General features: G+C 42.0%; 1 long non-coding RNA gene across 1 annotated transcript; it reads right to left on the bottom strand.

Annotated features, from left to right (window-relative positions):
• Positions 1–12,605: 12,605 nt before the first annotated feature.
• Positions 12,606–15,809, bottom strand: LOC120373676. The gene is made up of 2 exons (XR_005585644.1): positions 15,698–15,809; positions 12,606–13,177 (listed from the first exon to the last, which is right to left on the bottom strand). It is a non-coding gene; the product is annotated as an uncharacterized LOC120373676 (long non-coding RNA).
• Between the last annotated feature and the right edge of the window lie 1,217 nt (positions 15,810–17,026).

The raw sequence follows: 17,026 nt of genomic DNA, 5'->3' as shown, positions 1-17,026 counted from the left end.
TGTTCGTGCACTTTTCTGCTCAGTGACAGCGCGGGCGCCACAGCTCTGTGAGCATGGATCCCGCTGCAGTTATGGCCGTTGTCAACTCCTCGCACCTTATCGTCCACCTCTTCCACAGTCAGCTGCTGAGAAATAGGGCTACTTTTCAATGGTGCTGCGAGCACTGGTGGACCATGGGGGACGTTTTACCAACATCAACGTCGGGTGGCCAGGCAAAGTTCATGACGTGCGTGTTTTCAGGAACTCTGGTCTGTTTAGATGCCTGCAGGAAGGTAGTTTCTTCCCGGACCACAAAATAAGTCTTGGGGATGTGCAGATGCCTATAGTGATCATCGGGGACCCAGCCTACCTGCTAATGCCCTGGCTCGTGAAGCCCTATGCAGGCGCCTTGCACAGCGACAAGGAACTCTTCAAGTACCAGCGAGCAGTGAGCAGCGTGACCTGTGACTGTTCAGTTTCTTTACAGAGAAGCTGAACCTGCCCCTGTTTCTTTACCAAGTTACTGTTGACTAGCATTTGCAGTTACATACCCCGTCCACCCCGCTTCCCCCACTTCCAACACACGTTTAAAAATAAAACAGATGGTCCACTGTGACTTTACAAAGGTTTCTTTATTGATGACTTTGCGTTAAAGGGCTGAAACTGGGACATGGACTGTACTGGGTAGGGTGTGCAGTGATGTAAAGACCGCCTCTAAACTCGAGGAATGACAGGCTCCTGCTCCCAGAGCGGTCTGCAGTGCCGGACTGGATGTTTCAATGGAGCCTGCCATCCCTCCTTTTTGGGACTCTGTGTGCGGGGGCTATGTGGCCTTTTGGCGGGGGAGGACAGATACAGATTCCTCTGCTGTGTGGCTCTGTGGTCCAGGACAGGGACCGTTGCATGAGATCTGTAACCCTCCTCCCCCGCTACAAAATCACGTACCCCCCCCACCCACACAGAACCTGCAAACCACCAGGGTGCCTACTGACTGCACTGTGTGTGTGACCTGCTGCTGATCCTGCCCCCGTGTCTGTACCCTGGTAAAGGTGATTGTCCTGTCCAATTACCAACCCCCTTCCCCCCCTTCAAACACAGTCTCCTCTAAAATAACATGACGGAAACAGTAATTAACAGAAAAGTATTTTTTATTATCAACTAGACAGTTAGGGGATGAAACTGGGACGGGGGCTTGGGTGAGGCGGGAAGGAAATTTAGGGTATGAGAGCTTTTGGGTACTTGAGCACTCTGCTGGTGTGCAGTGACAGTTTTCACGGCCTCTGGCGCCCCTCCTTCTGGTTATTTTGGGTGAGGGGGGTATGGGACTTTGTGGCGGGGGAGGGCGGTTGCAGATACACTGCAGGGGGGCTCTGTCCTCCTGCCTGCGGTCCTGCAGAACATGCACAAGGCGCCGGAGCGTGTCCGTTTGCTCCCTCATTAGTCCAAGCAGCGTTTCAGTCGCCTGCTTGTCTTCCTCACGCCACCTCTCCTCCCGTTCGCTGTGTGAGCGCTGGTACAGAGAAAGGGTCTCCCTCCACTGGCTCTGCTGGTCCACCTCATCTCGGGAGCACCCCATAAGTTCAGCGAACATCTCATCCCGTGTCTTTTTCTTTCGCCACCTAATCTTTGCCAGCCTCTGTGGAAAAAGGGAGTGAATTCCTTGCAAAGATACATTTTTGCGAACAATGAACACAGTCTAGTCTGTCTCTGTGAATTCTGGGTTGAGATCCCAGTGCCTGATGGGGCAAAAACCATTTTCGCAGGTGGTTCTGGGTAAATGTCGTCAGTCGTCCCTTCCTCCGGGAAAGCAACGGCAGACAATCATTTCGAGCCCGTTTTCCCTGGATTGCCCTGGCAGACGCCACAGCGTGGCAACCATGCAGCCTGTTTTTCCTTTTGTGCCTGTCACCATATGTGTACTAGATGCCGCTGACAGAGGCGGTCCAGCAGTGCTACACAGCAGCATGCTTTTGCTTTTGCATGACAGCAGAGATAGTTACCAGCCATACTGTACCATCTACCATACCATAAATTGGTAATAAGATGATCATGGTTACCAGTCCTTTTGCACTGCACCATTTGCTGCTGTCATAAGTGCCCCTGGCTGAGATCAGCCAGGGGCGCAAAAGCCAAAATTGGGAATGACTTCCTGAGTCAATCCCTCCTTTTTGGTATCTAAAAATAGAATCAGTCCTGCCTAGAATATGGGCAAGTGTACTAGAGAACCACTGTATCAGAGAACCAGAGAGCACAGCTGCTCTGTGTCAGATCCTGCATAGATTATGAGCTGTATGCTATTCACAGGGGGTGCTCCTGCAACAACCCCACCTGTTCATTCTGTTCTTCCCCCAGCCTTCCTGGGCTACCATAGCATTGTCCCCCCACTTGTGTGATGAAGTAATAAAGAATGCAGGAATAAGACACAGTGACTTGTTAGTGAGAAATGAGTGGAAGGCAGCCTCCAGCTGCTATGATAGTCCAGACAGGACATTAAAGAGTGTGGAGGAGAGGAGCCCAGCATCCCTCTGCTAGTCCAGGGGCAATTGAATCTTTTCTTTACACATGAAGGGTGGGGGCTGATGCAGCTCAGCCCCCTGTTGCTATGATGAGGACGGTTACCAGCCATACTGCACCATCTACCAGGAAAAATTAGGAGCAGGTGCCCTTGATCGACCTCACGGATGCTAGTCGGCATGGTTACCAGTCCTTTTGCACTGCCCCATGTGCCAATAGGCTGATGATGATGATGGATATCAGTCATATTGTACCATCAGCCACCCATGGCGGGGGGGGGAGCAAGGATATTGGTGTTGAGTGCTGCAGCATCGCATCTATCTGCAGCATTCAGTAAAGATAGGGTGACATGTAAAAGAGTCAACAGAGGATTGTTTTCCCTTTCACTTCTGTGGGTGGGGGGGTGCGTAAATTGCCGAGCTATGCCCTGACCCACCGCGGACACTGTGTTTGACCCTAGAAGCATTTGGAGCTCAGCCAAGAATGCAAATGCTTTTCGGAGACAGCAGGAACTGTGGGATACCTTGCTTCCTCAGTCCCCCCTCCCTCCATGAGCATCCATTTGATTCTTTGGCTTTCCGTTACGCTTGTCACGCAGCAGCGTGCTGAGTCTCTGCTATGCCGTCTGTCCGGAGATTTTTTAAAAATACTTTGGACCAGGCGTAACATTACAGTAATTCCCCTAATTAGATGCAGGAGTCTCCGAGCGAGATCACCCTGAGGACGGTCACTGAAGGAGATAGAGAGCGCATGCTGCGTGAAAGCCAGCACAAACCAGGGCCCTATGCAGCCGTGCTCGGGGAGGCAATGCTCCCTGAGTACCTCATGAAAGCCTGGCGCGGAAAAGTGTGCTACCACGGAGCACCCAATAAGGCAGCTCTCCCCAGGAACCTCCTGCGGAGGCTTTTCGATTACCTCCAGGAGAGCTTCGTGGAGCTCTCCCAGGAGGATTTCTGTTCTATCCCCATATATAGAGATACCTCCTTTTCACATACTTCAGATTCCTGTTATATTAAGAATAAAAGTTTACATGTTTAAAGCACTTACCGACTGCTCCTTCCCCTGATTCAGGGTCCGGGTTAATGGCCGGGGAGGGTTGGTAGGGGATCTCTGTGACGGTGATGAAGAGATCCTGGCTGTCGGGGAAACCAGCGTTGTAAGCGCTGCCGCCTGCCTCATCCTCCACAAACCCTTCCTCATCTTCCCCATCCGTGAACATCACTGAGGAACTGTCCGTCGACACTGTCCCATCGTCAGAGTCCATGGTCACTGGTGGGGCAGTGGTGGCAGGCTCCGTAGCGTCCGTTTGCCGCTTTGACTTTTTGGTCGCCTTGTCTGGGGTCCTTGATTTTCACGCGGCACTGCGTTGCATCCCGCATGTATCCTCTGTCTCTCATGGCTTTGGAGACCTTCTCGTAGGTCTTTGCATTCCGTTTTTTGGAGCGCAGCTCCGAAAGCACAGACTCCTCACCCCACACACCGATCAGATCCAAGACTTCCCGGTCAGTCTATGCTGGGTCCCTCTTTCTATTCAGAGATTACATGAACTCCTCTGCTGGAGAGCTCTGCATTGCTGCCAGTGCTGCTGAGCTCGCCCCGATGTCCAACCACGAAATGAGATTCAAACTGTCCAGACAGGAAAAGGAATTCAAATTTTCCCGGGGCTTTTCCTGTGTGGCTGGTCAGAACATTGAAGCTTGGACTGCTGTCCAGAGCGTCAACAGAGTGGTGCACTGTGGGATAGCTCCCGGAGCTACTAAGTTCGATTTGCATCCACACCTAGCCTAATTCGACATAGCCATGTCGAATTTAGCGCTACTCCCCTCGTCGGGGAGGAGTACAGAATTCGAACTAAAGAGCCCTCTATGTCGAATTAAATGGCTTCCTGGTGTGGACGGGTGCACGGTTAATTCGAATTAACGCTGCTAAATTCGAATTAAAGTCCTAGTGTAGACCAGGCCTAAAAGAATTACTGCCTTCTCAGAAACAACAATTACTCCAACATTCATTATTTTCTCATCTGACTGCTATGAACTACACATACTTTTCTCTCCTAAAATGCCAGTGAGGAGACTACCTATACATCTCTCCAGAGATCCTTTAGTTAGACTGAGATAGCAAAACAGCAAGTACTGGGATCATCATTACTCAGACAATTCGTAAATTGGTAAATAGCTCCTTTCCACTGGCTTAACAATATAGCATCTAACAAACTGTGCTATTGGCATTGCTCTTTAGTTTGCTTGTTTGCAAGTTACTGCTAGCTTGGGAGAGACTGTCTTTGTGGTGGGAATAGAATAATCAGATGGACATAAGAAGGCCTGATTTTTATTTACAGTAAGGCCTTTTACATCACTTTGGCAAGGTAAAGACAACTATTGTAAATGTAATATACTCCCATTTTAGGACCCCTTTTCACCAGAAAAGTAGAGTTAAATGGGTTTTAGCATACATGAAAATAAGTCCCAATAGAGTTGTAGGACAAATGATGTCTTAATGTGCTAAAACAAGACACAGACTTTATGCGCTCCAAGTCCAGAGCTAGTAACTAAAACCGCATCGCAACCTGAGGGATATTTGGCTATTGCTAGCTGAATTGGTGTTTTCTGCCTAGTTCTTAGTCATCCACATCACAAAAAACACCAACAAAGTCAGCCCTAATGGCCACCCTTGGTGTATGTGTGTAAATACGACAAGTTACATTAAGCATATACCCAGACACTGTGTCACTGATTTCTCTTTCACTAGAAAGCTAACCTGCAAGTCCCAGGAACATGGAGTTTTGCAGGTCAGCAGAACAGGAACAGAGCACTTTATAAAAAAACTCCCTCAATGTATTTCACAATTGTAAGATTTAGCAGATGATTTCAAAGTATCACATAATTAGACCTACTTAATGGGGCAGATTCAGAAATGATATAAAATAGTAGTGTACTGTTCAACTTAGTAAATTAAGTGTGTATAACTTGCACTGTGAAAGAGGCAGAAAGGCAAGATTATAGCAGGAAAGGCAATCAACAGGGAGGTGTAAGATTAAGTATCCATGTAGAAAAACCACAATGTGTTTGGTATAAGCACCTCCGCCTTTGCTGTTTTTCTTGCTACAACTTCACCCTTCTGCCCTTCTCATCATGAGAGTTAAATTCACTTACATTCACAGTCACTTGCACCAGCTTTCCAACATGGAACTTGCACCATCTTTTCAATCATCTCAGATTCTGGCTCATGCGATGCACACACACACAGGATTCACAATGAGAACCCTAGATGAAATGTGCCACAGATGAGCCCTGGAACCTTATAATGCAAATAACCTCATTATCTTTCTTTTTATGTTGTGTACAGCATGTATAAATACAGCAACTTAAAGATTTTAATGTACTCATTTATCCTCCATTTCATGCAACCAATATTTCCACTTCTCTCTATGGTATATAACTCCACACTATTCAAAATGTAGTAGAGTTTCAATATGCTACGACTGATCTAAATTCCAAAAGCTCTTTTTTTAAGGCATATGCATCATTAAGTCAGCACAAAATTTTTTGCATTGCATTTTTAACAGGATACTCACACTGTTCACAGTGAAACATTCTTAATTACCAGCATGAATCCACACTGCTATTGCTGCACTTTAAGAATGTGACATCCAATTTTATTTAATTCTTTCACATATTCTCTATGAAAAAGGTAGCTAAATGTGAGCAATTACAGGCTAAGAAAGGGTGATGAGCCAGTGGTAGCATAATAGGTAATCAAAGAAAGTGATTTTAATAGTGTCTCTGTATGTAAGACAAATATTCTACTGTTCAAACAATCAACTGTTTAGTTTACTAGAGTATTTTATTAATAAACCCTCAAAAGCTCAAATAGTCTTTGCAGGATTTATCTTAACCTGTTTTTTAGTGCTTTTATCCACAACTGTAAGGCCACCTAGTCTGCGTTCTTCTTGGTTGATTTCTTTCTCCACTAATGTTCAGCAGCTATTGTTTTATTGCAATGTATTTACGAGAAATGGGCAATTTTTTTAAGGTGCCAAGAGCTTCAAGCTTTGTTTGTTTATTGCTCCTCTGTGCACTAGTTACATGTCTCTTGGATTCAGCTGCCAATGTAAGGGATTAAAGGGCTAAGTGAGTCTGACTGGTGCAGGAATCTTTCAGATATGTTCCTCTAGTTCAACTCTTTCACAGGCAATTTTTATTTAACAAACAAACAAACAAAAAAACCCTTGATCCCACAGCAGTGACAAAACAATTACACATCTGAGGCACAATTCAGTGTCTATTTGCACCTCTGAAAAAAATATAAAGCTGCTGATTTTTGTTTTTAAAATGTGACCAAATTGCTAAAATAAACAGAGTATGAAAGCAAGTGGGTAGTTAGGATTAGCTCAAATATGTACTGATCTATAGTCGGCCAAGCAGGCCATAAGCATTCAAAAATCCCTCCTAACTGAAATAAAGTTCTTACAGTTATATCAGAAAAATCCATTTGATTGTCTGCTGTTGTCCTTGCTTTGAGGTATCCAAGGGCTCTGCTTGGCTCCTATCTCCAATATGCCTATGCTGCCTATGGTCTTTCAATCACTAGTAACATGGGATATCATTGCTCATAACCAGATTTACATTTCTAATTCCACAGGAGGAGTGAATTTTCAGTGCTGGTCAAAATAAGGATCGAATAGTGCTGGCAGCTTGCTTAAGTGCTATCATCCCCATACATCTCTGTCAATGCAACTCATTCCTGGCCAGTCACAGTCCTGCTATTCCATTCCTGGGTGGCTTCTAGCCCTGTTTGGCAGTCACAGAAATGGCTATCACCTTGCCATAGGAATTATATGCCTTTTCCTTTGTGAAGCCCTGGCAAGCTGAACTTAATACTTTCTGATAGTCCCATTGTTATGTTGTTGGCTTTTTAATGTTCTTTGATTTTGCTTGTTAGATTTAATTTAATACCATGAAGGGTTTTTTTTTAATTGCACACACCTCTTCACTTCTTGCTTTTCAATAGTTTAAGCCATAGTTTCAGCCTCCCCAAAGGCAGCATATGAAGGAAATCTATCAAGTAAGCCTTGGTCATGAGATTTCAGAACCACACTGCTCAGATATCGTAGTAATTAAACACAGTTTACAAACTTTAGACAAACTGATACATGGATGGTTGTTTGAATAAGCATTTATATTTTACTACTCTAAAAAGGCAACTGAATTTGAGGTTCTTTCACTACTTTTGATCTCCTGCACTAGACACTTCTTATCTATAAAAGATGTATTCAATGGATTAACAACTGCTTAACTGATTGATTGCAAAAAGTAGTTGTCCATGGGGAATCATCAAATGCAGTGGACACTTCTACAGGGTCCTGCAGGGATCAGTAATAGGCTCGACACTATTCAACATTTTCATCAATGATCCAGAAGCAAACACAGTCACAGTGCTGATAAAATTTGCATGTGACACAAAGATTGGTGGATAATGAGGAGGACAAGGCAGCCACACAGAGTGATCTGGATCACTTATTAAGCAGCCCCATTCAACCAAATTATGTTTTAATACAGCCAAATGCAAAGTTACACATAGAGGAACAAGGAATGTAGGCCATAGTTACAGAATAGGGGGAATTTTGCCCTGGAAATCAGGGATTCTGAAAATAATTTAGGGGTCAAAGTGGACACATAACTCAAAGAGCTCCTGGTGCGATGCTGGGTCAAAAGGTGCAAATGTGATCCTTGGATATACAAACCAGGAAGTAATGAGTAACAGGAGGGAGGGGATTTTATAAAACACTAGGGAGACCAATACTAAAATACATGCATTTAAAAAAAAATGTTGAAAAATAGGGGAAGGTACAGAAAAGTCACAAAATGATTCAAGCATTGGAGAAAATGCCTTAGAGTGAAAGACTTAAAGAGCTCAACTTGTTTATCTTATCAGAAGGAAGATGGAGAAGTGACATGATTACTGTGAGCAAGTATTTTGGGGTGTGGGGGAGATATTAGGTACTAAAGGGCTCTTTCGTCTATCAAGGAAAGACACAGAAGAACCAATGACTGGAATCTAAACCTCCTTTATATTGGACCTGTTCTTTGCTGGAGCTATGGAGCACAAGGAAACTACTATTGTCTGATAAATTATTTATCTTTTTTCAGTTTTAACACTGTCCTTATAGTTTTCCTGATTTTTTTTAAATTATTCACACTAAAAGCTCTTGGATGTAGCTACTATGAGATTAATGTGCTGTCGGTGTTCAGTAGTCTCAATTTGAGATGAGTTGGTTCATTTTCATGAGAGACAGAGCTCTCATGTTCACAGAGCTCTTTGAATCAGATTTTCAGTATGAACACATTTATGAGGACAAAATTCCCTTTCCCCCCTCTCCAATATTTGATGAAAATTCACCGTCTTCATAAACACTCCTTCCACTGCAATCGTTCACTGCAATATTCAAGGAAAACACGATAATAGTTATACCCAGCTCTCATGAAGTGGTTTTCATCAGTAGACCTCAAAGCACTTTATGAAGGAAGTCAGTATCATTATCCCCATTTTACAGATGGGGAAACTGAGGCACAGAAGCAAAGTAACTTGCCCAATTCACCAAGCAAGCTACTAGCAGAAGCAAGAATAGAACCCAGATTTTCTGAGTCCTACTCCAGTTCTCTATCCAGAAGAGCATGAACACAACTGAGAAGTTTATTTTAAAAATGCCAACCAATATTTATGGAAATGCTTTTTCAGTGTTCATCCAGTTCAGAAGCTAACATTTCATGTCAACTAATTATTTCATCCTTTGAAGTGAGTGAAGTTATTTTCATTTTGCACATTGTGTGAATGATCTAACAGGGTTGTAAGAGATACTTATTAACTACTTAGACCTGGTCTACACTTAAAATTTATATTGGCATAACTATTTCAATCAGGAGTGTGAAAAATATCTCACCCCCTAGCAACACAGCTATGCCAACAAAGCACCTAGTGTAGATGCACCTATGTGGACGGAACAGGACACTACACAGCTAACATTGTTCAGGGAGATGGTGTTCTTACACAGGGAGAACTCCTCTTTCTGCTGGCATATGCTGCTTCTACACTTGGGGGATATGCCAGCATAGCAGTGCTGTTATAGGCTCTGCAGTGTAAACATAGCCTTAGTAGGAGATGGTCCCATGGAGTTCTAATTATATTATATTATTGTGGATTCCTTTTTATGCCAAGAACCAGCCATATAACAGGAAGAATGAACTCACACACAAAAGAGGCCTAAAATTTGTCAGTTGTTTTTATTAGTGACTATCCGTGGTCTAAATTCTGCCCTCATTTTACACACATGCAGCTCCTGTGGGTTTTAATAAAAGTTGCCTTCATATTAACTGAGGTTAAAGCTCACAACCTGTTCCCACTGAGATAAGTAGACACTTTATCATCAACTTTCACCAGAAAAGAATCAGGACCAAAATTTTGCCATTTAGACAGACATGAGAACAGTGAAATGGTTATTATACCAGCAGTTTCTGTCCAGTCATACACATTTATTTTGACTACAATAAAATCAGTTTATGAGGATCTAAATATTTTAAAATATTCATTGGTTCCTTCTTAAATCTGATAAGCATAAATTAATAGCTCCTTTCATTTCAATGTGCCTTTTAAAACTGCCCATGCCAACATAAACAATACAAAATAATTATACATCACAAAAATATTTACTAATTTGCTTCGCCCATGGAGAGAGAAAAATGAAGTCTCTATGCACTATACATTGATTTTAAAAACTGAAATTGCAAGTGAACTCTTCAGCATAGTCTCAGTATGATACATTAAGGCAGCATGTGTGGGTGTCAAATAATTATAGACAATTTAGTGACTGCATTCCTTTAGGTTTCTAAGGCCTACTGTATTTGCTTGAATACTTCTTTTCTAGGTCATTAATAGACAGTTGTCAAAAGAATATATTAAACAAACTTTCAATCTCTTTACTGCTGAATAAGGTTATGGAGGAGTTATTTTACCTCACTATTCATGGTAATTTGCTCAAAACCAGAATGTTACCTCCCCTTTTTCCAGAAGTAGAATGATGAGGGCTAGATTCATTAAGGAAAAAAAAATAGAGTATTGTTTGAATGTTATCTGTAGCCATTTAGCCCATTTTATCATTTAATTGGGTTATTGTTTAAGGAGACTTGACATGAGTGGATAACCCTATGTCAGGAAGATTACTGGATTACTGTAAAGGATGTGCCAATATGTGATATTCCAGAAAACTAGACTGCAAAGTACCTGATTGTAACAACATGGCAAGTTTTGCTTTGCCCACAGGTCACCATGGAACCATGTTTAAGTAAATTTTAATGAGAATAAGGGGAATTAATAATGACCTGTGAAAAGTGGGGCACCCCCAAAATTTATGAGGTGTGGAAGTACAGACAAGGAAGAGAGGATTGGAAACCTCATGCATACGCATAAAGAATTCGGTGTGGTGAGAACAAGATAAAAGAGGCTCCCACATATGAAGCTGTATTTGAGAAGACTAATAGGAACCTCCCTATATCAATCACCACCTGTTGAGACCCACGAGCCTCTGTATCATCTTTGGGTATGTGCGTATGAATACAGCATTGGGCTCTCTTAGGTTTTATACATTTGCTGGTATTTGTAACCTTAATCATCTGCTTAGTAAAAAAACTTACACTACAGACAAGATTTTCTACTCGTGATTGTATGTGTGTGGTCACTGTCTATTCTTCGTGTGTTCCTAGAGCCTCCAAATCTAAGGGTGATTTTCACCCTATGGATCTTAAAACCACAGAACTGTTAATCAATTCAATTTAAAATAAAGGCTACAGATCACAGGTCTCATATTAGTGTATTATCTATCCAATTGCACTCAATGCATACAGTGGTCCTGTTCTGTCCCCTCTATGCACACACAATCTCATGAGCCTTTTATTACCTATAATGATAGATTTTAGGATTATACAACTACAAATATTGGGCCACCTTACGTTGTGTTATTCTTCCCAACCATACTGTCTAAAGGACAAATCTTCTCAGTCTGTGCAAAGCACAAAGATATGGGCTTTCCAAAGAGTTCCACAGGCATCTTCTGGGGGAATCAATCAACTCCATGAACACTGTTTAAAGCTGTGGTAATGGTATCCACAACTGCCAAGCCTTCCCTATGCAGGGGGATTACACAGGGAATCTGTGTAAACTTCAGTACAATTATTCTTGTGTTTAAGGTGAAAGAGATTAGTTCCTCCGTGTGGTTGTGCATGCCAGACAGCTGTACAAATGTACAACAGTCCAGTGTGCAAGTAAACAAAGTCTTGCTTTTATCATACTTCAGACTTGTATTTATCTTTTGTGACATCAACATTATCTGAAGATAATCCTATCTTCAGATAATGTATTTGTTAGCTCCATTAAAGTTCATCTTGTCCTCTTTACCCTTCCTCATAAGGAAATCTAATTAAATGTATAATATCTTAAACATACATCTATTTTTCTCTCACTATTTGCTCTGCCTCAATAAAATTATATCCATCATGAGGTATCTGTACAACTACCAATTTCCCAAGTTCAGGCAACTCTGTCCTACCTGTTTTGGGCAGGGTCAGAGAAATGTGTAGCAAAATTAAAGTATGGATTCTAAAGCTGATTAAAACTGGTTAATCAAACCAAAACTAGCACCTTCTACAAAGCCCTAGTAACAGTAAACCACTATGTCTCAGCTGGGAGGGGGGGAGGTGAAGGGACTACCCAGGAATTTTGAAAAACAATCTATTCCAGAAGAGTTGTAGGGGGAAAGAGCCAAAATATAGATACACAATGGTCAGGAGCAATTTGGAAGGCAGTAATTTTGGAAGTGACCTATGGGTGGTAATTGTCAGAAAACTGGACATGAAAGTTTGCTATATGATCATGATGCAAATTAAGGCCAGTGGAATCTCGAGCAACACATGCAGAGAAGACAAGTCATGGAGCAGAGATGAGAGATTGTGCCTCTCTGTACAATCCTGGAATAATGTGTTCATTTGTTTCACAACTTGGTACCAGGAAGACAGACTTATGTGGAAGGATTTCTGAGAACTGCAGTAAAAATGATTCAGAGAGGAGGAGAATTTTTTTTTAATCCAAAGAGAATAGAGGAGTAAAATTTGCATAGTTTGACAAAGTGGTGACTAACAGAGGTCATGATAAACACATACAAGTATTTGAAGGGTGTATACACAAACTGCAATTTCGGAGTGAAATAGGGGAATGTATTTAGAAACCAGATCTGGTCAAATCACACGAACAGTTATTTGACAATAACATGTACACTGAATAATGGCTAAAATTGGTGAACACATTGTTCACCAAAAATATATTCCTTGAGCCATAACAGAAATCTCATCTAGTAGATGTTTTTTTTTCTCCTGCATCATGTGGAACTATCTAGATTTGATACCTCTTTGGCTGGCAGGGTCTCTTTCCCCTCAGAGTCAGCATTCAGTCTTCACAAGTTATGTAGAGTTCAATATCTTATTTTGTTTACTTTTCAGTAGTTTCTTTTTCAGGAAATTGTCTCCAGAGGAGCTCCTGGCTGCAGCTGTTAAGAGCAGAACAGTGGGCAGCCACAGAATGTCATGGAATAAGAGGCCATCAGAGGATACCTAAAACCACTTGCAGTGGTGGCGGCTACCTGTCAAAGTTGATAAGAATAACTGTAGATCAGTTTCTAGTTTGCCGTGCTGAGAATGAAGAATGAAAAGTAATGGGATGCAATTAAGAAAAAAAAAAGTAGGCTGAATATCAGGAACAACCTCCTGAGAGTGAGCTGTATTAGGCCGCGGAACATGCTCCCTAGGGAAGAGAAGGAACCCCCATCATTTGAGACTTTTTTTTTTAAACTGGGCTGAATGAAGCCGTATAAAGCTTGCTGGAGAAGAACAAGCCTTCATTGGTAGGGGAGTAAAGTAGATATTCTAATAGGAATTTTCCATCTCTAATGTAGTAAGGCAAACCAGAGTCTCCAAATGAAAGAACAGGACACCTGTCCCTCTTGATTGGGGCAGGAGGGATGATTTCTGTCAGATGATCAGCACCTGGGCAGTAACAGCACTAAGTTACAGGGTCAGAAGAAGTGACACTTTGAGGAAAGGATCATGTTTTGCTGAGCCTTCTTCACCTTGTGCATGCTGACGAGAGTTGCAGCAGTTGCATATGATACACACACCCCTTTGTGTACAAATATCTAAGTTGAGAGCTACAAGTTCTCAACCTGCCTCCTCTTCTATGAGATGTTGCTATGGTTATTATCCTACTGGGTAGTGAAATGGAGTAATTCACTTAGCAATTCTTTCTTCCACAATACTGTACATGTATACAGTAGGCTTGAGTTCACTAAGGGTGTTGATGGGGGTGGGAAGGAGTCTTTCACACAATCTACTTATTGCTAAGGATTTCTGTCCCTAACTCAAAATATTTTTCATGTAAGTGTTGTGACAAAACATTGTTCAGAGAAGACGGTTGTGTGAAAGACTCCTTCCCCCCCACCCAACACACTTAGTGAACTCAAGCCTACTGTATGGGTGTACAGTATTGTGGAAGAAAGGAATTGCTAAGCAAATTACCTAGTAGGGTAATAACCATAGCGAGGGCCAGTTCTAGGCACCAGCAAACCAAGTATGTGCTTGGGGGCAGCACAATTTCAAGGGCAGCATTCTGCCACCTTTTGTTTGTTTGTTTTTTCTTCAGCGCTTGGGGCGGCAAAAAACCTAGAGCCGGCCCTGACCATAGCAACATCTCATAGACGAGGAGGCAGGTTGAGAACTTGTAGCTCACAAATTAGATATTTGTACACACCAGTTTGAGGAGTAAAGTATCTTATTTCATTAAATGTTTAATTTCAGAAGAAAAAAAGAATGAAGTATAATATGCCTATTGTAGATAAGGAAATTAAAATAGAAATGTATAATCTCACATAATTTATACAATGTAAGAGGCAAATACTGAATCTTTTTTATAAAACCTTGTAAAATAATGAACAAAAATTAAGATCACTCTTTTCAGGTCATTACTCACAGTGTAGTTATTAATCAAATTTATCAGAAGATAAAATGACCATGTAACATGAAACTTAGACAATCTGCCATTATATATGCAGCCCTTTCTATGATTTTTCATTTAACATATATGAGTTTTCTAATTTAGTTGCCAGCACAATCCATTTCACTTAATTCCCTGCCTCTTGACTCAGAGTTCAGCTGTGCCAGTGAGGAGCATTTGGTAAATCAAAGACAAATTTAACAGTCATGGCAAATTCTAAATAGTGATGGGTGAATTGCAAAATTGAAAAAAGGCCAGACTTGGTTTGGATAAGTACCCAAAAGTCTATCAAAGTTTCTGAGTTTCTTTACTAAAAACAAAAAACAAACTTAAAGGGCTTTCTTGTGAGATTTGTTTGTTTGTTTGTTTTGGGGGTTTTTTGAGGTATTTCAGCCTTTCCAGCCCACTTTTGGCTGCAAAAGCAAAGACTGCTGAATTAGACAGGGAGGCAAACTGACAGGTTTGGATCCTGATCAGAACATTCCCAAAGTGCAGGAATGTCCAGACATAGAGTTTTGAGTTTGATACATTATAGAGACTGGACCAACCACTAAGGCCCTGAATCCTGCAAAACCTTACAGGGACAACTTTCCACATTGGAGTAGTTCCTACTCTTGGATGTGTAAATAGTTACAGGATTGGGACCAAAGTTTGAATCCAGATCCAATTCCATAAGATTAAAAGTTACTTGAAAGCGTGGTTTTGACTCAGGTCCATCTCAAGTGAAAATAAAAATATAAGATCCTGTGGGTTTTTTTCAGAATCTAAAGAAAAGATTTGGTTCAATTTGATTCTAGACATAAAATTCAGCTTATGTGCAAGAAGACAGAAGGTCCCATTTTCCCAAGTCCAATTAATTCCAAATGTAAGTTAAAGTAAAGGTGGAATAAGTTAATTCCAAGTTAAATGAAGAGACAGGAAATACAGTTATGAAAGGAATTCCAAATATACAAACTTCTCATAGGTAAAAGTAAAAAATGTGACACTAAGTTAACAAAAGGATTAAAAACCAAATGATTTTCCTCAATTCCTACTGAAAGTGATCTCAATCATTAAGTGCAATAGATCTTTAAAAAAAACACATTTAAATTCAGGTGTTTTCAACTTGGGTTACCCTTCAGCAGTGAGTTGCTGGTGAAGAAGCAGCAAGATTCAGTAACAAGGTATAAGGAGATATCCACATTCTTCTGAACATATTTGATTAACCTTTCCGTCCAGATTTCCACTCCATCCTCACTGAAAAAAAATATATTTAATTTAAAAGGGATTCTATGAGAGATCTTTGGCATCCTAACTGTGTTCAGTTATTACCCCTTTTGATAAATCTTCGTGTAATGAGGTAGAGCAGGGATCGGCAACCTTTGGCACACAGCTCACCAGAGTAAGCACCCTGGTGGGCTGGGCCCGTTTGTTTACCTGCCGCATCCGCAGGTTCGGCCGATCGCGGCTGCCACTGGCTGCGGTTCACCGCTCCAGGCCAATGAGGGCTGCAGAAAGCAGCGGCCAGCACATCCCTCGACCCGTGCCACTTCCTGCAGCCCCCATTGGCCTGGAGCGGCGAACCGTGGCCAGTGGGAACTGCGATCGGCCAAGCCTGTGGACATGGCAGGTAAACAAATCGGCCTGGCCCGCCGGGGGTTTACCCTGGTGGGCCGCGTGCCAAAGGTTGCTGATCCCTGAGGTAGAGTATTCCTATTTTTTCACATATTAAGAACATATACTCCAGTATCCTGTCTTCTGACAGCAGCCAATGCCAGGGTGCTTCAGAGGGAATGAACAGAACAGGTAATCATCAAGTTATCTATCTCTGGTGGCCCATTTCCAGCTTTTGGCAAACATGGGTTACAAGATGGTACCACATTAGTGTTCTATCCTGCTCCACTGAAGGCTATAGCAAAACTCCCAATGAGTTCATGGGGAGCAGGATCCAAAACTTATAGACAATCATTGTTCTTCCTGTCTCCAGCTTCCTTCAGAAAGGCATAGCCACCCAGCACAGGCCGTCCAACTGGAAAGCACTAGGATAATGATCTAATTCAGTTACTTTCTGTAAAGCTGAGTATGTGACATCCACTCAAGCAAAATAATACCCTACTGGGATGAAAGAGATTCTCCCCCACCTACCGACCCCACTTCAGTAGAGTAACACTTGTAAAGTTAAGTTGTTTAAGCACAATGTGTAAACCTTTGTAACAGTGACAACATAACTCTCCATCCCATGGGCCTGGCTAAATAGAACTACTAAACACAGCTGAAATGTCCCCAAAACATGCTAAAATAGGGTGACCAGACAGCAAGTCTGAAAAATTGGGATGGGGGTGGGGGGTAATAGGCACCTATATAAGACAAAGCCCCAAATATTGGGCCTGTCATAAAATCAGGACATCTGGTCACCCCATGCTAAAATCCTTTTCTATTCATTTTAATAACTATAACCTTTATG

Source organism: Mauremys reevesii, linkage group 10, assembly GCF_016161935.1.
Source record: "Mauremys reevesii isolate NIE-2019 linkage group 10, ASM1616193v1, whole genome shotgun sequence".
In the NCBI taxonomy this organism is placed as follows: Eukaryota; Metazoa; Chordata; order Testudines; family Geoemydidae; genus Mauremys; species Mauremys reevesii.
Note: the sequence above shows the minus strand (reverse complement) of the source record. Positions and strands in the feature narration are given on the sequence as shown.